The 21,480-nt window shown below is 46.6% G+C and overlaps 1 protein-coding gene and 1 pseudogene across 2 annotated transcripts in view; both read right to left on the minus strand.

Annotated features, from left to right (window-relative positions):
- LOC132835991 (collagen alpha-1(XI) chain-like) overlaps nucleotides 1–21,480 on the minus strand; it is a 295,793-nt gene that overhangs the window by 271,933 nt on the left and 2,380 nt on the right. The window lies entirely within an intron of this gene.
- LOC132835932 (large ribosomal subunit protein eL27-like) lies at nucleotides 18,711–19,180 on the minus strand (annotated as a pseudogene).

Below are 21,480 nucleotides of genomic sequence, written 5' to 3' on the forward strand. Positions count from 1 at the left end.
CTAAACTAATCCCACCTGTCTGCTCCTGGCCCATATCCCTCTAAACCTTTCCTATTCATCTACTTATCCAAATGGCTTTTAAACATGTAACTGTACCCACATCCACCTCCTCCTCAGGCATTTCCTTCCACACACAAATCACTCTCTGTGTAAAAAAAAGTTGTCTCTCATGTCCTTTTTTAAATCTTTCTCCTCTCACCTTCAAAAAAATGTCCCCCTCTACTCTTGAAATCCACCATCCTAGGGAAAAGACACCAGCTATTCGTCTCATCTACACCCCTCAAGATTTTATAAACCTCTATAAGGTCATATCTCAACCTCCTACACTCTAATGGAAGAAGAGTCCTAGCCTATCCAACCTCTCCTTATAACTCAAACCCTCTGTCGCTGGCAACATCCTGGTAAATCGCATCTGAACCCTCTCTAGTTTAATAATATCCTTGTTACAACAGGGCAACCAGAACTGGTCACAGTACTCCAGAAGATGCCTCACCAATGTCCTGTACAACCTCAACATGGCATCCCAACTCCTATACTCAAAGGTCTGAGCAATGATGGCAAGCTTGCTAAATGCCTCTTTACCACCCTGCCTACCTGTGGTGCAACTTTCAAAGAATTATGTACCTGAACCCCTAGGTCCCTCTGTTCTACAACACTACCCAAGGCCCTCGTTGTAATGGTGAGTCCTGCATTTAATGTGTAGAATCTCCCTGAGTAGATTTCTTTCGAGACTCTCCCTGGCCTTTGGGACTCAAATCCAACTCAAGACAATTGGAAGTGGGCACATTGTACACTGACCCAAGAATCCTGGGGTGACGGGGGAAGAGGTATGGTGCTGTAGTGTAATGTCACAGGATTAGCAACTCAGAACCCCAGGGCAATGTTCTGAGGACCTGGGTTCAAAGCCCACCCCACAGCAGATGGCAAATCCTGAATTCAATACAATCTCTAGCATTGAGAGTTAGCCCAGTGGTGAATGTGTAACTGTTACCAATTATCATCAAGACTGATCTGGTTCATGAATGGCTTTTGGACAAGGAAAGTTGTCAGCCTTACTCTGGTCTGGTCTGCACGTGGTTGATTTGTAACTGCCCCCTGGGTAATAAATTCAGGCCCCCCTAACAACACTCACATCCCCTGTACACATTTTTGAAGAAAAAAAGCTTATTTAAGACAGCCAGTCAATCCTCTGTTACAGTCAGTCACCCCTGTTGATCTCACAGAGACAGGATCTCCTCAGTTGGCAATATCACAGTGTATTACACTAACACTCTCATCATGTTGCTCTCACACAGCACTCGGTAAATATCTCAGCCATATGTCTGATCATACAGTTTTACATCACACTTTCCCAAGTGCTGTCTCCAGAACAAATTCTCACCTAAATAATGTGGGAACAAGACAAGTTGGTATTCATAGTGCACGCTGCAGTACGCCGACAGTTAAACCTGTTTGATTATCTCAGTAAGGACAGAAACTGTCCAATGTATCTCTCTAACCAGACTGTATGACATATTCCTCCTATAATGGCTTAATACATTGCAAAACAAATTCTAAAGTCACATGACACTGGGTTATAGCCCAACAGGTTTATTTGAAATCACGAGCTTTCAAAGCGCTGTTTCTTCATCGGGTGAAATGAAATCGCTTCACTTGATGAAGGAGCAGTGCTCCAGAAGCCTGTGATTTCAAATAAACCTGTCAGGTTATAACCTGGTGTCATAGGACTTCAGAATCTGTCCACTCCAGTCCAACACTGGCACCTTCACATCATAGCCAATGGACAAAATCCACGCCACGCCACGGTCTGGAGAGGAGACTTCAATAAAGTTTATTAAACCACAAGGGGTCTGGGAAACATATGTAGTCAGAGACTGTACCCTCTTCCATAAGGCAGAAGATATGAACATTTGAAAACATACAACAGATTCAAGAACAGCTATTTATCTGCTGTTATCAGGCCTATAAACAGACCTCTCATATATTAGAGTTAATTTCTCTATGCTCGCTCTGCAGCTGTATATTCTGCACTCTGTTCTATTATCCTGAGGTATTCATGTAAGGTATGATTTGTTTGGTTAACATGCAAAACAATACTTTCCACTGTATCTTGGTACATGTGACAATAACAAATCAAAGCTGAAAATGTGTTGCTGGAAAAGCGCAGCAGGTCAGGTAGCATCCAAGGAGCAGGAGAATCGATGTTTCGGGCAGGAGCCCTTCTTCAGGAATGAGGAAAGTGTGCCAAGCAGGCTAAGATAAAACGTAGGGAGGAGGGAGTTGGGGGAGGGGCGTTGGAAATGCGATAGGTGGAAGGAGGTTAAGGTGAGAGCAATAGGCTGGAGTGGGGTGGGGGCGGAGAGATCAGGAAAAAGATTGCAGGTTAGAAAGGTGGCGCTGAGTTCGACGGTTGGGACTGAGACAAGGTGGGGGGAGGGGAAATGAGGAAACTGGAGAAATCTGAGTTCATGCCTTGTGGTTGGAGGGTTCCTAGACGGAAGATGAGGCGCTCTTCCTCCAGCTGTCATGTTGCTATGGTCTGGCGATGGAGGAGTCCAAGAACCTGCATGTCCTTGGTGGAGTGGGAGGGGGAGGTGAAATGTTGAGCCACAGGGTAGTTGGGTTGGTTGGTTCAGGTGTCTCAGATGAGTTCTCTGAAACATTCCGCAAGTAGGCGGCCTGTCTCCCCAATATAGAGGAGGCCACATCGGGTGCAGCGGATGCAATAGATGATGTGTGTGGAGGTGCAGGTGAATTTGTGGTGGATATGGAAGGATCCCTTGGGGCTTTGGAGGGAAGTAAGGGGGGAGGTGTGGGAGCAAGTTTTGCATTTCTAGCGGTTGCTAGGGAAACCGCCTAGGAACCCTCCAACCACAAGGGATGAACTCAGATTTCTCCAGTTTCCTCATTTCCCCTCCCCCACTTTGTCTCAGTCCCAACCCTCGAACTCAGCACCACCTTCCTAGCCTGCAATCTTCTTCCTGACCTCTCTGCCCCCCCACCTCCACTCCGGCCTATCACCGTCACCTTAACCTCCTTCCACCTATCGCATTTCCTACGCCCCTCCCCCAAGTCCTTCCTCCCTACCTTTTATCTTAGCCTGCTGGACACACTTCCTCATTCCTGAAGAAGGGCTCATGCCCGAAATGTCGAATCTCCTGTTCCTTGGATGCTGCCTGACCTGCTGCACTTTTCCAGCAACACATTTTCAGCTCTGATCTCCAGCATCTGCAGACCTCACTTTCTCCTTGAAGACAATAACAAATCAAACCAAGTCAAGACGGTCCTGCTGGTGAAAGGATTGAGAATGGGAGGGCATGGATTTAAAGTCAGCAGCTAAGGGAATAGATAGTGATGTGACGAGAAAACTTTATCAGCCACAAGTGGTTAGGCTCTGGAATGCTCTGCCTGAGAGTGTGCTGGAGCTGGTCAGGTTCTGGAATACACTGCCCGCGAATGAGTGGTTAGGCTCTGGAATGCACTACCTGAGAGTGTTCTAGAGCTGGTTAGGTTCTGGAATGCACTGCCTGAGAGTGTTCTGGAGCTGGCTAGGCTTTGGAATGCACTACCTGAGGGTGTTCTGGCACTGGTTAGGTTCTGGAATACATTGCCTGCGAGTGTTCTGGAGCTGGTTAGGCTCTGGAATGCACTGCCTGAGAGTGTTCTAGAGTTGGTTAGGTTCTGGAATATACTGCCTGAGAGTGTTCTGGAGCTGGCTAGGTTCTGGAATGCACTGCCTGAGAGTGTTCTGGAGCTGGCTAGGCTTTGGAATGCTCTGAGTGTGTTCTAGAGCTGTTTAGGCTCTGGAATGTGCTGCCTGAGAGTATTCTGGAGCTGGTTAGGTTATGGAATGTGTTGCCTGAGAGTGTTCTGGAGCTGGCTAGGTTCTGGAATCCTCTGCCTGAATGTGTTCTGAAGCTGGTTAGGCTCTGGAATGCACTGTCTGAGTGTGTTCTGGAGTGGTTAGGTTCTGGAATGCGCTGCTTGAGAGTGTGCTGGAGCTGCTTCAGTTGAGACTTTCACACAGGAAACAATCACCTGAGCTGGAGGAATGTGTAGTGCAGGGTTATGGGGAGAAGGTGAGAGAGCAACACTAAGGGAAATGCATATTCATACAGCCTGTGTGCAAATGATGTGCTGAATGGCCTCTTGTCATTATCCCCAATGTCATTCACAACAACCTCAATGATACCTTCACAACCTCACTGACATTCCTTTCCACATTTTCAATCAGAGTTAAAGGGTAGAAAACAGAAACAAAAAGACATCAGGTACAGTCATCTCCAATTGAACAAACTGGACTGACAACACTGGAATACCAGAAAGGATAGCCTGGCCCAGGGATGAGGATATACAGAAGCAGCTGCAAATGTGTTGCTGGTCAAAGCACAGCAGGCCAGGCAGCATCTCAGGAATAGAGAATTCGGCGTTTCGAGCATAAGCCCTTCATCAGGAATAAGAGAGAGGGTGCCAAGCAGGCTAAGATAAAAGGTAGGGAGGAGGGACTAGGGGGAGGGGCGATGGAGGTGGGATAGGTGGAAGGAGGTCAAGGTGAGGGTGATAGGCCAGAGTGGGGTGGGGGCGGAGAGGTCAGGAAGAGGATTGCAGGTTAGGAGCTCGAAACGTCGAATTCTCTATTCCTGAGATGCTGCCTGGCCTGCTGTGCTTTGACCAGCAACACATTTGCAGCTGTGATCTCCAGCATCTGCAGACCTCATTTTTTACTCGAAGATATACAGAAGCAATCTTGGAAGGAGCCAGTCAAAATTTATGTTTTGTCCAGGCAGTCATTCTACACTAAGGTGTAATTAGGTTTGATTAGAATCCCTACTGTGTGAAGCAGATTCTTTGGCCCAACAAGTCCACACCGACCCTCCGAACCCACCCAGTCCCATTTCCCTCTGACTAATGCACCTAACGCTGTGGGCAATTTAGCACGGCCAATTCACCCTGACCTGCACATCTTTGGATTGTGAGACAAAACCCACGCAGACACGGGGAGAACGTGCAAACTCCACACAGACAGTTGCCTGAGGCTAGAATCGACCCTGAGTCCCTGGTGCTGTGAGGTAGCAGTGCTAACCACTGAGCCACCACGCTACCCCTCTTCAGTCAAGTCTCACATCGGTGTAACAGTGATACATTGTTACTAGCCACTAAGTACTATGTAATAAACTTACTCTGTTTAAAAGGAATGAGCCTATCTTGAACTGAAGACATCATATGGGCCTCTTTCTCCACTTGGCAGAGATTGATCAATTCTTGATGTCTCGAGGAATTAAGGGCTACGGGGAGAATGCGGGTAAGTGGAGTTGAAATGCCCATCAGCCATGATTCAATGGCGGAGTGGACTCGATGGGCCAAATGGCCTTACTTCCACTCCTATGTCTTATGGTCTTATTATCAAAAAGGATTGGGAGCAGTAATTCAATCCAAGGCATCTTATCTGATCAAAGTCTTCAAGATATTAACAGGAATAGACAGGGTTGATAAACTATTTCCACTGGTTGGGGATTCTACAACCCATGGGCACAGTTCGGGCCAGACCATTCAGGAGAGATGTCATGAAGCAGTTCTCCACACGAATGGCGGGAGAGATTTGAGATGGATGCTGGGATCAGTGGTGAATTTTAAATCTGAGACACAGCAAGTTTTATTGAGCAGAAACTATGGGCCAAAGGCAGATATGTAGCACTGGTCCACAGATCAGCCATGATCTCATTGAACGACAGAGCAGGCCTGAGGGGATGAATGCCTATTCCTGTTCCTATACAAACACCATACACCACACAGACAAGCAACTGAGCTTTCGCCATAAGCTCCTGTGGCATCATCTCCCCAGCTTTTGCATGCACTCAGTCATAGAGATGTACAGCATGGAAATAGACCCTTCGGTCCAACCTGTCCATGCTGACCAGATATCCCAACCCAATCTAGTCCCACCTGCCAGCACCCGGCCCATATCCCTCCAAACCCTTCCTATTCATTTACCCATCCAAATGCCTCTTAAATGTTGCAGTTGTACCAGCCTCCACCACTTCCTCAGCTCATTCCATACACATACCACCCTCTGCTTGAAAAAGTTGCCCCTTAGGTCTCTTTTATATCTTTCCCCTCTCACCCTAAACCTACGCCCTCTAGTTCTGGACTCCCTGACCCCCAGGGAAAAGACTTTGCCTATTTACCTTATCCATGCCCCTTGTAATTTTGTAAACCTCTATGAGGTCACCCCTCAGCCTCCAACGCTCCAGGGAAAACAGCCCCAGTCTATTCAGCCTCTCCCTGTAGCTCAAATCCTCCAATCCCCGGCAACATTCTTGTAAATCATTTCTGAACCCTTTCAAGTTTCACAACATCTTTCTGATAGGAATGAGACCAGAATTGCACGCAATATTCCAACAGTGGCCTAAACAATCCAAACTCCTGCTGACTCTTTCCACATTTCAACATCGGGCACCCATTTGCTCGCTTGACCTTACCCTGTGGGAAAGACCTATCAGAGCTCAAAATCAACAGACACAAGAGGTCTGCCTTCAGGCCATAAGCACCAAGATCTGGATTTCCTCACACTGTACCCAGGCTCTGATCGTGGACCAAAGTTGGATCGTTTCCAAAAGTGTAATAATTCCAAAACAAAAACCCAACAAACAGGAAAATTGAAGCTGAGGTAACGTGGACAGAGACAACCGTAGACCACAACAAGACTTTATGAGCTGCGAGGATATGCTGCAGCTCTACAAAGCCATGGTTAGACCGCACTTGGGATATTGTGTTCAGTTCTGGTCACCGCATTGTAGGAAGGATGTGGAAGCTTTAGAGAGGGTGTGAAGGAGATTTCCCAGGATGCTGCCTGGACTGGAGGGCATGTCTTATGAAGGATGGTTGAGGGAGCTGGGGTTTTTCTCATTGCAGTGAAGAAGGATGGGAGATGACTTGATAGAGGTGTACAAGACGATGTGAGGCATAGATAGAGTGGACAGCCAGAGACTTTATCCCAGGGCAGAAATGGCTATCATGAGGGGACATAATTTTAAGGTGATTGGAGGAAGGTCTAAGGTCAGAGGTAGGTTCTTTACACACAGAGTGGTGGGTGTGTGGAATGCATTGCCAGCAGTGGGAGTAGAGTCAGAGACATTAGGGACATTTAAGCAACTCCTGGATAGGCACTTGGATGATAGTAAAATGAAGGGTATGTAGGTTAGTCTGATGTTAGAGTAGGTTAAAAGGTTGGCACAACATTGAGGGCGGAAGGGCCTGTACTGTTCTGCATGATAACGCCGTTCTACCTCAGACTGGGCAAGGGTTGTTGGACTCTGAGCGTGCCTAATGCATCAGAGCGATCTTTATCTTGTTTATGAATTAACTCAGCTTTCGGAGGCGCCCACTCGCAGGAGTCTACAATCAGCTTGCAGTGACAGTGCGCAGACAGTCACATTCCATCCGTTGATCAAGTGTCTCCAAACCTGACCCCTCTGACCTCTCGTGTAATCTTCGACTCAGTGGATTCCCTCAGGCCAAAGAATGTTTTCCACCAGCGTTTCGCCCTGTTCTTTCCCCAAAAAGAAAAAAAAACCCATAGTCGTGACCTTAGCATGCAAAGAAGCACATCCATCATCTTTTGCCAGAGCCGTTTCAGATCACTCTCCTACTTCTTCAACTTATTTTCTCTTGTCTGGTTTTCTGCACATCTCCTGCATAAATGCAGGCTTCCAAGTGCTAGTCAACCCTGTGCTCACTGCCAGGAAATCAATTTTTCCTTGATGACTGCTGTGTTCAGTGTGTAACAGTATCACCACTCCCAGGCCCGGGCCTACAAGTTAGGGCTGAGTCTCTTGATGATAAGCTGAGGGAATCCCTCTGAACTTGCACCTGTGGAGCAGGTTTGACAATGATTCGGGGAGCTCACTCCAATGTCCAGGGCCAATGTTCAATCATAGACAGATTATTAGCGTGCTATCACACTGCTGTTTGTGGTCTCTTAATGTGCCTACATTGTTGTAATTCGTGCACCAAAACACGCCGATCCAAAAGCAGTTCACTGGCTATAAGGTTCTTCCTGAAGTTATCACTGGAGAAAATCTTCACACTTAAGCTAGTCATATAATTCCTCAGCACTTAACGTGTGGCACTTAACCTTGCTTTCAAACCTGGATATGATGTTGGAATGGTGGCACAGTGGTTAGCACTGCTGCCTCACAGCGCCAGGGTCACAGGTTCGATTCCAGCCTCAGGTGACTGCCTGTGTGGAGTTTGCACATTCTCAGTGTAGGTTTCCTCCGGATGCTCCGGTTTCCTCCCACAATCCAAAGATGTGCTGGTCAGGTGAATTGGCCATGTTAAGTTGCCCATAGTGTTAGGTACATTCGTCAGAGGGAAATGGGTCTGGGTGGGTTACTCTTTGGAGGTTCAGTGTGGACCGGTTGGGCCAAAGGGCCTGTTTCCATGTTGTAGGGAATCTAAATTACTGGACTCCCAATCCAGAGGCTCAACTAGCAACGCAGACACAAATCCCAACCCATCAATTACTGAAGTCTAAATTCAATCAGTAAATTAAAGCTGGCAATTAACCACTATGGATGGTAGTGACTGTTAAGGCCATCACTACTGGTTGTGAAAACGCACCTGGAAGTCTGTCTTTTTAGCTGACATGTGACTCCAGATCCACACCAATATCGTAAATGCCTATCCATTCTCTGAAATAGCCCTAGTCAAGGAAATTAGGAATGAGCAACAGCCATGTCCAATGAAGAAAGATCAAACAACTGATTTCATTTTCATTTTCCCCAGCTTAAATTGTCTCAGTGAATCTGATCGGTTTAATTTGGTCGCCTTGCGTTTTAGACTGACTGTGTTTCTCACTCTTCTCTGTATGTCCAATCCCCTTCCTGGATACTACATCAATGTGTTGAGCACTACGTCTTTCCAACAAGACTTTCTGAAGTGCAGTCAGAGTAATGCAGGAAAATTCAGCGTCAACTTGCAGAGAATTCCTGCAAATGACAGCAGAATCAGTTATTGTTGTAAAGGTGTCACTTGAGGGATAAATATTGACCAGATTAACAGAAAGAACTCCACAGCCTTTCTTCAAGATTCCCCGAGTCTGCCAGACAGAATCTGAGATTAACGCTTCATCTGACGTATGCTCTCGCCGACAATGGAGAACTCCTTCAAAACTGCAAATAACTATCTTCAAGTCAGCTCATATTCAAGCCAGTCTACCCTGGAAAAGTAAATGTATCCGGGCAATTAGCAATAGAGGGGGAAAGAAAGCAACTTCCCAGGAATTTCCCCAAACACTAACTGAGACTTTATACCAAACCAGGTACCACAGTAAAGCATATACTAGCTAGTGTCCTCATTATGAGCTACCTTTATAGTTGAGTGGTGTGGGCCTTGTATCTAAGAAAGGATGTGTTGACCTTGGAGTGGGTCAGAGGAGGTTTATAAGAATGGTCCTGCGGATGAAGGGCTCATGGTATGAGGAGCATTTGAGGACTCTGGGTGTGTACTCGATTGAGTTTTGAAGGTTAAGGGGGAATCTCATTGAAGTTTACAAATACGGACAGGCCTGGAGAAAGTAAATGTGGAGAAGATGTTCCCACTAGTAGGAGAGACTTTGACCCAAGGTCACAGCCTCTGAGTGAAGGATGAACCCTTTAGAACTGAGATGAGGAGGAATTTCTTCAGCCGGTGGTCAGGGAATCCGGGCAATTCATTGCCGCAGAGGGCTGTGGGGGCCAAGTCATCGAGTGTATTTAAGACAAGAGATAGACTGGTTTTTGATTGATAAGGGGATCAAGGGTTACAGGGAGAAGACAGGAGAGTGGGATTGAGAAACATATCAGCCGTAATCGAATGGCAGAGCAGACTCAATGGGCCGAATGGCCTATTTCTGTTCCTATATCTTATAGTCTTATGTGGACTGAGGGACTGTATTGAGAACCAGGGCCCCTCTAAACTAGGATGATCCATGCTGTTAATTGCCTCAGAGCCTTGGAAAGAAGTGGTTTCTATTTGGGCACTAACTTTGGTGAAATATTGGCTTTATGTAAAGGGTGCTATCCAATTTGTGAGAGCCATCATTTGGTATCTAACGGCGTAAATAATTCTCACCCATTGCCCGGCTGGTCTCTGTGCTAAATTCAGACCGCGTCACTCCTTCTCAATCTCTACCTCCATCATGCCTGCAATTCCTACGCTTCCTTTATTGTCGGGAGTGACTCATTCTCGTCATCCTCCATCAATTCAGCCATTCTTCAGCTTACACATCAAACACAATGAGACTACTGATCTGCATGGTCCAAGGCATTGTATTCCTCACTTGCCTCGACAATAGTGATTATAAATGAGAGATGGTCACAAAGTGGTTAGATTGATTAATACTGAGGTACACGGGTTCAAATAACAACAAAGGAATTTCAATTCAGTTTTAAGTTGAAATTAATCATCAGTGACAATGAAACTACCAGATTACTCTAAAAAAAACTGATTGGGTTCACTCATGTCCTTGAACGATGAAAATCAGTCAGCCTTAACCAGCCTGGTCTGTGTACAATTAATGCTTATTTGGTCTTATAGTCTAGCAAGGCACACCTAGTTATGCTCAAGACAGTATGTCTCCGTAAGGCAGAAGGATTCTAGGAAAGGTCTAAACCAACCACAGATAACCAGGGATGTTAAAGGTAATAAGCTGATTGAAAACCATACAAGACTTTTTTTCCAGGAGTGTCAGCGGTTGAGGGGTGACATTATAGAGGCTTATGAAATCATGAAGGGCATGGGTAGGGTGAATAAACAAGGTCTTTTCCCCCTGGGGTGGGGGAGTCCAGAACTAGAGGTTTATAAAATCATGAGGGGCATGGCTAGGGTAAATAGACAAGGTCTTTTCCCCCTGGGGTGGGGGAGTCCAGAACTAGAGGTTTATAAAACCATGAGGGGTATGTATAGGGTAAATAGACAAGGTCTTTTCCCCTGGGGTGGGGGAGTCCAGAACTAGAGGTTTATAAAACCATGAGGGGCATGTATAGGGTAAATAGACAAGGTCTTTTCCCCCTGGGGTGGGGGAGTCCAGAACTAGAGGTTTATAAAACCATGAGGGGCATGGCTAGGGTAAATAGACAAGGTCTTTTCCCCCTGGGGTGGGGGAGTCCAGAACTAGAGGTTTATAAAACCATGAGGGGTATGTATAGGGTAAATAGACAAGGTCTTTTCCCCCTGGGGTGGGGGAGTCCAGAACTAGAGGTTTATAAAACCATGAGGGGTATGTATAGGGTAAATAGACAAGGTCTTTTCCCCCTGGGGTGGGGGAGTCCAGAACTAGAGGTTTATAAAACCATGAGGGGTATGTATAGGGTAAATAGACAAGGTCTTTTCCCCCTGGGGTGGGGGAGTCCAGAACTAGAGGTTTATAAAACCATGAGGGGTATGTATAGGGTAAATAGACAAGGTCTTTTCCCCCTGGGGTGGGGGAGTCCAGAACTAGAGGTTTATAAAACCATGAGGGGTATGTATAGGGTAAATAGACAAGGTCTTTTCCCCCTGGGGTGGGGGAGTCCAGAACTAGAGGTTTATAAAACCATGAGGGGTATGTATAGGGTAAATAGACAAGGTCTTTTCCCCCTGGGGTGGGGGAGTCCAGAACTAGAGGTTTATAAAATCATGAGGGGCATGGCTAGGGTAAATAGACAAGGTCTTTTCCCCCTGGGGTGGGGGAGTCCAGAACTAGAGGTTTATAAAATCATGAGGGGCATGGCTAAGGTAAATAGACAAGGTCTTTTCCCCCTGGGGTGGGGGAGTCCAGAACTAGAGGTTTATAAAACCATGAGGGGTATGTATAGGGTAAATAGACAAGGTCTTTTCCCCCTGGGGTGGGGGAGTCCAGAACTAGAAGTTTATAAAACCACGAGGGGTATGTATAGGGTAAATAGACAAGGTCTTTTCCCCCTGGGGTGGGGGAGTCCAGAACTAGAGGTTTATAAAACCATGAGGGGTATGTATAGGGTAAATAGACAAGGTCTTTTCCCCCTGGGGTGGGGGAGTCCAGAACTAGAGGTTTATAAAACCATGAGGGGTATGTATAGGGTAAATAGACAAGGTCTTTTCCCCTGGGGTGGGGGAGTCCAGAACTAGAGGTTTATAAAACCATGAGGGGTATGTATAGGGTAAATAGACAAGGTCTTTTCCCCCTGGGGTGGGGGAGTCCAGAACTATAGGGTATAGGTTCAAGGTGGGCAGTATGGAGACTCCGTGGTTCGCGCTGCTGCCTCATTGCACCAGGGTTTTGAGTTCAATTCTATCCTTGGGCGATTGTCTGTGTGGAGTTTGCAAATCCTCCCTGTGTCTGCATGGGCTTCCTTCAGTTTCCTCCCAGGGTTCAAAGACATGCAGGTTCAGGTGGAATGGCCATGTTACAATGCCCTGGTGCATCCAGGGATGTGCAGGCTGAGTGAGTTAGCCATGGGAAATGCAGAGTTACAGGGACAGGATGGTCGGTGTGGAATCAATGGGCCGAATAGCCTGCTTCCGCACTGTAGGGATTCTATTCTAACGTGACGGGCAAGATTCAGAATGTCTATGGAAGAGGTGGTGAAGGCAGCATAATTATAAAGGTATCCCTAGCACTTCAAAGGGGTCAGAGGAATACGGGCCAAGTGCTGGAAAATGGGATGAGACTAACTTAGGATACCTGCTCGACATAGACGAGTTGGACAGAAGGGTCTGTTTCCGTGCTGTACATCTCTACAGCTTGCCACCACTTTCTCCAACACAGCTCTGAATGGGTCACTGACTTTGCCAATGATGCTTGAAGCCACAAATGGGTTAAAAACAACAACCCGATTACTTTCCGGTTTTTTTGTTAAACTGTGCACGGGATAAAAGTGGGACAGTAGCAAATTGAAAGGGAAAGGTTTTGTGTGTCACCATTCTTTGCAAAGTGAAAACAAGTGCCATCAGAGTTTTGTGATAAGTCAGACCCCGGGCCAGTTCTCTATGTCTGAAAAGGGAGGCAAACTTCAAACAGGTTTCCTGTGTCTTTGATACTGTAAATGCAGCAGCTGAGATAATCCTTCCCTGGCACCGGTTCCCTCACCTCCCCACCAGTTCTACTCCTGTTCACAGCCCTTCCCAACATTAACGTAACACTCCTGCCCGCTTTGTAATTGTATTCCAGAATTATCCAGTATTCCTATTCATTGAAGCAACTTCGCAAAGGGAACTGGAGCACATAACTTGGATTTTAGATCAGAGTGGTGCTGGAAAAGCACAGCAGGTCAGGCAGCATCCAAGCAGCAGGAAAATCAACATTTCAGGCAAAAGCCCTTCATCAGGTTTAGAGGCAGGAAGCCTCCAGGGTGGAGAGATAAATGGGAGAGTGGGGCTGGGGAGAAGGTAGCAAAAAGAACAATAGGTGAATGGATGTGGGGATGGAGGTGATAGGTCAGAGGGGTGGGTAGGGGAAGGTAGCTAAGAGTACAATAGGTGAATGGGGTTGGGGTTGGAGGTGATAGGTCAGAGAGGAGGGTGGGGGAAGGTAGCAAAGAGTACAATAGGTGAATGGGGTTGGGGTTGGAGGTGATAGGCCAGAGGGGAGGGTAGGGGAAGGTAGCTAAGAGTACAATAGGTGAATGGGGTTGGGGATGGAGGTGATAGGTCAGAGGGGAGGGTGGGGGAAGGTAGCTAAGAGTACAATAGGTGAATGGGGTTGGGGTTGGAGGTGATAGGTCAGAGGGGAGGGTGGAGCAGATAGATGGGAAGGGAGATTGGCAGGTAGGATAGGTCATGAGGACAGTGCTGAGCTGGAAGTAAGGTGGAGGGAAGGAAAATGAACAAATCAGTGAAGTCCACATTGATGCCCTGGGGTTGAAGTGTTCCGAAATGGAAGATCCTCACTTTTACCACATAATTTAAATGTCTAACCGGAGTTGGAAGGAAAGACTTGCACTCCCACGGTGTTTTCCATGTTGTCTCAAACTACTTCAGACAGGTACTTTTCTAAGTGTAGTCACATCTGTCAGATCAGAAATGCAAAGGGGTGGCACTGTGGCCTAGTGGTTAGCACTGTTGCCTCACAGCACCAGGGACCTGGGTTCAATTTCACCCTTGGGCAACTGTCTGTGGGGAGATTGCACATTCTCCCCGTGTCAGTGTGGGTTTCCTCTGGGTGCTCCAGTTTCCTCCTACAATCCAAAGATGTGCAGGTTAGGGTGGATTGGCCATGGGAAACTGCCCAGAGTGTTCAGCGGTGCGTAGGCTAGGTGCATTAGTCAAGGGGAATGTAGAGTAATAGGGGAATGAGTCTGGGTGGGATCTCCTTGGACGGTCAGTGTAGACTTGTCGGGCCAAACGGCCTGTTCCCACACTGTAGGGATTCTATGATTCTATCCTGCTCCTGCAAACAGCAATAGGACAATGGGCAGATAATCCGCTTTCTCGCAATGAAGATGCTCAGAAGCAGCAGTGTGTACGAGATGCACTGCAGAAATTCACCAAAGATCCTCAGACAGCACCTTCCAAACCCACGATCACTTCCATCCAGTAGACAAGGGTAGCAGATACATGGGAACACCACCACCTGCAAGCTCCCCTCCAAGCCACCCACCATCCTGACTTGGAAACATACCGCTGTTCCTGCAGTGTCGCTGGATCACATCCTGGAATTCCCTCCCTAAGGGCATGCGGATCAACCCACAGCAGGTGGGCTGCAGCGGTTCAGGAAGGCAGCTCACTCCCACCTTGTCGAGGGGCAACTAGGGATGGGCAATAAATACCGACCCAGCCAGTAACTCCCGCAAATGAATTAATTGAAAAAAAGACTGAGGAATTGGCCAGGACGCTGGGGAAGAACTTCCCTTGTTCTTCCGACAATTAGTACAAGGAGATTGTTATACCCACCCACCCAGACAGGCAGATCGCCTGAGCTCACCGTCTCATCTGCAAGGGTGCTACACTGTCAGAGGTGCCAATGTCCGTACGAAATATTAACCCTTTCTGCTTGTTCAGGTGGCTGTTTCAGCTTGAAACATGTGAGTGCTAGAAAAGCACAGATGGTCAAGCAGCACCCAAGGAGCAGGAGAAGCGACATTTTGAGCATAAACATTCCTGATGAAGAACTTACACTCGAAACGTCGATTCTCCTGCTCCTCGGATGCTGCCTGACCTGCTGTGCTTTTCCAGCACCACTCTAATCTTGACTCTGATCTCCAGCGTCTGCAGTCCTCACTTTCGCCTCGTCTCGGCAATGAAGGCAAACATGCTGAATGTCTTCTTTACTACCCGGTGTACCTGCGGCATAACTCAGACCTGTTGACTTTTTCCAGCAGAAAAAAAAACTGATCCAGCTCCTTATTCCTTCACTCATGTACACTGGATAAGTACAAAAGCTTATATTCTCCATCAACCTGCTTAGACATGTATATAACATACTGACGGGGCATGAACCCACAACCTTCTAGCCTAGAGGTACGGACATTACCACTGTGCCACAAGTCAGCACAACTGTACGGTGGCTGTGGTGAGTGAGGGGCAGAAACCACAAGTTCAAATAAAAAAAGTGTGCTCACGTTTATATTTCAATTGAGATGATCTTTGAAAAAAAATAGAAAAAATATTCAATATTACATGAGCTGTTAGCTTTGTCAGAATCAGTTTTCAAAGAAAATGTTTTGCCCTAACTGTACTGATGACACCGAAGTATTTAAGAATACAGAAGCAGGCCATTCAGCCCAACCAGCTTGTTCTTCTGCTCCAACAACTTGGAAAGCTCAATCCACGTCAGCAAGAGGAATGTCAGGAACACAACAGAGATGCAACAACACCCAGGGCTGAAGCTGGACTATAATTGGAATCGGAGCTGACTCCCTTCTTAATGGAAGCTTGGCTACTGCACAAAAATCTCAGTACTTCCAGAGAAGGAAAAGTAATAACAGTTTAATTTAAACTCTTCTGAATTGCAATGTGGCCCTCCAGCTGGTTAGGGATATTTACCTGATGGTGGCTAATTTAGAACAATTCGAACGAATTACAGACGTCAATGAACTCCCGAGATAAAAGGGGATTGGAATGCCTACCAATGATTTTGTCATTCAAGCGTGTAATTGTTCCAAAGAAACTACAAACTGAAGAGATTAGTTTGTTCAAATTGAGGGCTCCGCATTGTTCTCCGATACATGAAAGTTGTATTTCTTTCCCAACGACTGATGGAACTCTTAGGTCTGCCTGGGGAATGCCAGCGAGATGAGATAGTGATGGGGATGGAATTAGGGCTGGAGTAGGTCATGGGGCCTGTTGAAACTGTTCCATCATCCCAGAGCACAGCTGATCATCAACCTCAAAGCAACTTTCTCCCCACACTATGCCTGCATCCCTTAATTTATTGGGTATCTAGAAATCCACTAATCTCTGTCTTGAACGCACTCAATGACTAAGCCTCACCAGCCCTCTGAGGCAAAAAATTTCAAAGACTCACCGCCGTCCAAATGCGGAAATGCCTCCTCCTCCAACTCCTAAATGAGTCGACTCTGATTATTAAGTAGTATCGACAGCAAAGAAACTGTGACCCTGGTTCCACACACACCCCCTACCCTGTGAAAACACCCATTCTGCATCTGACCCATTAAGAATTTTGTAAGTTTCAATGAAATCACCTCTCATTCTTCTGAACTCTAGAGATTACAGGCCCATCACAAAGTCCCACCAACCCAGGGATGAGTCTGGTGAGGAAGAAACAAGTTGAACTGCTGTAAATCAGAAACCCAAACAGAAATTGCTGGAAAAGCTCAGCACATCTGGCAGCATCTGTGGGGAGAGAAGCAGTTAACGTTTTGGGGTCGAGTGACCCCTCCTCAGAACTGATTATTCTGGTGACCTCTGTTGCACTCTCTCTCTCTCTATTGATTTAAATGAAAGCATTAATCTGGTTAAACAGCCCTTGTAGGGGTAAACAAAATTTATCTTGGAAATACCCCCGGCATGGAAACTTATCAAAAATGTTACCCCAGCCCCTGCGATGCCCTCTGGTCTTGAAAGGCCTGTAACGTGCCAGTGCATGCTTCCCCTTGACACTCAGTGTGTGGTCATAATTGCAGAGGTGTTTAGTCCTTCCTTAACTAAGTGACCAAAATCACACACAGCACTCCAGGTGCAATGCCACCAAGACGCTACACCAATGTAGGAAGCCATTCTGAGGGAGATTGAAGGATCGCGTTTCTCAATGTCTGGACATTAACCTGCTCTGGGTAAACGGGTTCTTTAAGAATTTGTAAAATATGCACAGACTTTCCAACTTTCCTGTCCCTATAATAAACATGTGTTTTGGTTAACAACCTCATCGCCAGACATAATGACACATTGATTAATACCATTTATAAATTTTGTCTATTCAAAGAAAAATCTGGTCCACATGCACATTCACTGGAGTCCGGACAGAAAATACAGTAATATTGGCCATGAACATGTACAAGCTTCATTTTGTGGGATACGAGATGAGTTGGACCAGTGTGTTAAATTTGCAAATTTTACTAAATTAAACGCTGGGAGGTGTCAATTTGAACGCTGTAGTCAGGATTCAATATTCAAGTTGAAATAACTCCATGGAGACCGGTATCCCATCACCAAGTCACCCTCTATTCACATGTGCTCTGCACATGGACTATGTCCAGCCAACTCAGAGCCAGTCCCTGAAGTGAAGAGAACCTCTGACCCTCCTGTTTATATCTGTCAGCCAGAACTCCCTGATTGGGGCTGTTAACCTGGTACAATCAGGGAACTCAGATTCGATGAGATCCACCTGGCTGACCTCGTTACAATCTCTACATAAACCAATTAACATTTTGAATGAACCTTGCAACTCATCAGAACCTTGCCCTGAGAAGGGTCACTTGACCTCATAGAATCTGAGTTCCCTGATTGGGGCTGTTAACCTGGTCCAATCAGGGAGCCCTGGCTGACAGATACCAGCAGGAGGGTTAGAGGTTCTGTTCACTTTGAGAGCTGGCTCTGAGGGAGCTGGAGCATGGTCAAGGAACTCTCCATGTGAAACTAAAGGGTGATTTGGTGATAGGATACCAACCTCTCTGGAGTTATTTCATCAAGTGTGGATTCAAGGGACAGCAGCACCCCCTGCCCCGCCCCAGGTCAGACAATGGGGAGCCTTGGCAATAAGTTGACCTGACCAAAGACATTAACCACAAGCACTCGCCAATCTTCACTCACCTCACCAAGCTGCGGTCAGCACGGTCAAAAAGATTCCAAAATGGGCGTGGATTTGTGAGGAAGACATTCAAGTGAAGAAGGAAGGGAGGTCAGTGATAGAGATGTGATTTGCAAGGACAGGTACATGAGTGGGATGGGATGGGGTGGAATACTGCCTGAGGAGGGACAACCATTTCCATCAGGATGCTGGCTGCTCAGCAGATTCAGTTTGTAATGGGAGCAATGGAGCAGGAGATGTCAAGGACAAGATATCTCCATGATGCCTCTTGGAAGTTAACAGAGAAACTACAGAAATAACTGAGCTGTGTGGGACCTGGGGCGGGGACTGCTGTCCCTTGAATCCACACTTGATGAAATAACTCCAGAGAGGCTGGTATCCTATCACCAAGTCCTCGGTATATACACCCGGAGAGTCCTTGACACTGGCCCAGCTCCTTCAGAGCCAGCTCTCAGAGTGAACAGAACCTCTGACCCACCTGTTTGTTTGTTTTTTTTCTCTATTTTACATGAATATTTATTTATATTGAAATACAATTTAGAATCGAAGCTTCTGGAAGAACCATTTATTCTTTCCGGTCTTGTACCTCTCTTCAAACTCTACTTTGGCTTCCCGCCTGGCTATGCGCTTCAAAGCTGGGTCCCTGAAAACGTCCTTATTCACAATGGTCTTATCCAGGGGATTGTCAACAGAATATCTGGTTGGCATCAGATGGTTGTAGTTGTATACTTTCACAACGGATTTGATCTTGGATCTCTTGGCCACCTTTTTCTTGCAGTGACCTTACGTGGGTAACGATCTATACCAGCAACAAGAGCATGACTGTAAGGTCTGTCAGAGGTCCCATCATCGATGTTCTTTACAATGACACCTTTGCGCCCTGCGTAGCGTCCGCCCAGCACAAGAACCACCTTCCCCAGTTTCATAAACTTCCCCATTTCGGCTCCGCTGCTCAGTGGCCGCTACCCGCCTGAAAGGCACCCTCCTGTTTGTATCTGTCAGCCAGGGCTCCCTGATTGGACCAGATTAACAGCCCCAATCAGGGAACTCAGATTCTCTGAGGTCAAGTGATCCTTCTCTAATGAATTGCAAGGTTCATTCAAAATGTTAATTGGGTTTATGTAGAGATTGTAACGAGGTCAGCCACGTGGATCTCATAGAATCTGAGTTCCCTGATTGGGGCTGTTAACCTAGTCCATATGTGTGTATGTTTGTGTGCGTTTGTATGTGTGTGTGCATGCCTGTACATGTGAGTATGCATGCGCGTATGAGTAGACACACTTACATACTACACGTGTTTTTACATATTCATGTGTGTGCATATACATGTGTATATGTGTGCGCGCATGTATGTTGGAACATCTAGTTGCAGCTGTACAAGATGTTGGTGAGGCCACATTTGAAGTACTGTGGGCAATTCTGGTTGTCTATAGGAAGGGAAGGATATTATTAAACTATTAAGTGTGCAGGAAAGGTTTACTGGGGTGCCACCTGGACAGGAAGGCTTCAGTTATAAAGACAGTTCAGATAGGCTGGGACTTCTTTCCCTGTAGCATTAGAGACTGAACGGTGGCCTTATTGAGGGGCACAAATAAGGTAGATAGCAGACAACTTTACCCCACGTAGGGGAGTCTGAAACTAGAGGGAATAGGTTTCAGGTGAGAAGGGAAGATAAAAAGGGTCCAGAGGGGCAAGATTTTCACATCGAGGTTAGTGAGTGTCTGGAGCAGGCTGCCAGAGGTAGTGGTGGAAGCAAATGCAATTTCGTCAGTTGAGAAACGTTTAGACAGGTCCATGAATGGGACAGGTATGGGGGGGATATAGACCAAACACAGGCAAATGGGACTAGTTCAGATTGTGACAACTGGTCTGCATGGGCTAGTTGGGCCGAAGAGCCTGTTTCCACGCTGCAGACCGTTATAACTCCATGACCTCTGCTGCATTTTGCGGCATGTGGCACTTCTAACAACATGGGGCACTGGGTGAGGGTGGTTCAACGTAGTTCAATGCCTTGACTTAGGCCTATCTAATGGTGGAGGATACACAACATGACGTATCTACAGAACAGGACTCTTCTGAGATAGAAAGACTTATTGCGTAATCACAGTAGGTACGAGTGCATTTGCTCAAGGGGAATGACTCGGACCTTAGGGAACTGGTCCAGATTCAGCTACTCCCTCCTTATACTGGAATAGAACACCCCTGTCTCCATTCTCAGACTCGGAGACATCTGTAGAGTGGGTGGAGCTATTATATCCTGAACATTATCCCATTCAGAGCTATTGCGCAATCCTGATGTATGCACAGCAAGATTCCAGAAACAATTTGGCCTTAATCACCTATTTTCTTGCAAAGGAGTCCATATTCCCAATCCCTCTGCTGGTAAATGGGAATAGCTTCATTTGGGATATCTGATCGACATGGGCAAGTTGGACTGAAGGATTTGTTTCTGTGCTGTACATCTTTATGACCCTCTGAGTGAAGATTTGCAAAGAAAAGTTCCCCTGCTCCTTTTCTGCAAAGTTATGCCACTAAATCTTTGACATCCACTTAGTCGGCTTCAGGTCAGTGCCCCGTGCAAACACAGGCAGCACTCCCTCACTCTGTCAAAGTGTGGGTGTTGTAGCCGAGTCTCTGGGCTGGTTTTACAGCGCACAACCACCTGATGTGATGTGAGAGTTCCCACAGACTGAGCTGGACCCTGAAAGTGAGGTACAGGATGGATTTGCAGACCTCTGCATGGCATTTGCTATGAGATTTCATTCTACGTTCTGTTGGGAGATTAATACTTGTACCAACAATGACAACAAAAACATTGATTTCAGGCATGATTTCAGGCAAGGTGGACCTCTCAGTTCTGTTATCTCACAGTGCAGTGACCCCTGGAATTTAAATCTCACCCCGTGGTATCCAATGCCCACACTCTCTGTCTGTAACCTCCGCCAATCCTATGATCCTCCTGAGATCTGTGTATTCCGCCGATCCCTGCCTCCTGCTCCATCTTACCATCAGTGGTGGCATTGCTTTTTCACCTGCCTGTATCCAAGGGTCTGGAATTCTTTCCCTCAACCTTTCTCTCTCTCTCTCTCTCTCTGCTCACTTAAGACACTCCATCAAGCTATAAAATTACAGAATCATTCGGGGCAAGGAGGCTCTTCGGTCCATTTAGTCAGTATTGCCAAAGCTGTGCTGTACCTGCACTGGTCCCAAACTGGTCACTTGCCCTAATATTCCTGTTCACTGTCTCGAGTGCTGCATTATGTAACAGCCAG

The sequence above is a fragment of the Hemiscyllium ocellatum genome, chromosome 45 (genome assembly GCF_020745735.1).
Source record: "Hemiscyllium ocellatum isolate sHemOce1 chromosome 45, sHemOce1.pat.X.cur, whole genome shotgun sequence".
Classification (NCBI taxonomy): Eukaryota; Metazoa; Chordata; class Chondrichthyes; order Orectolobiformes; family Hemiscylliidae; genus Hemiscyllium; species Hemiscyllium ocellatum.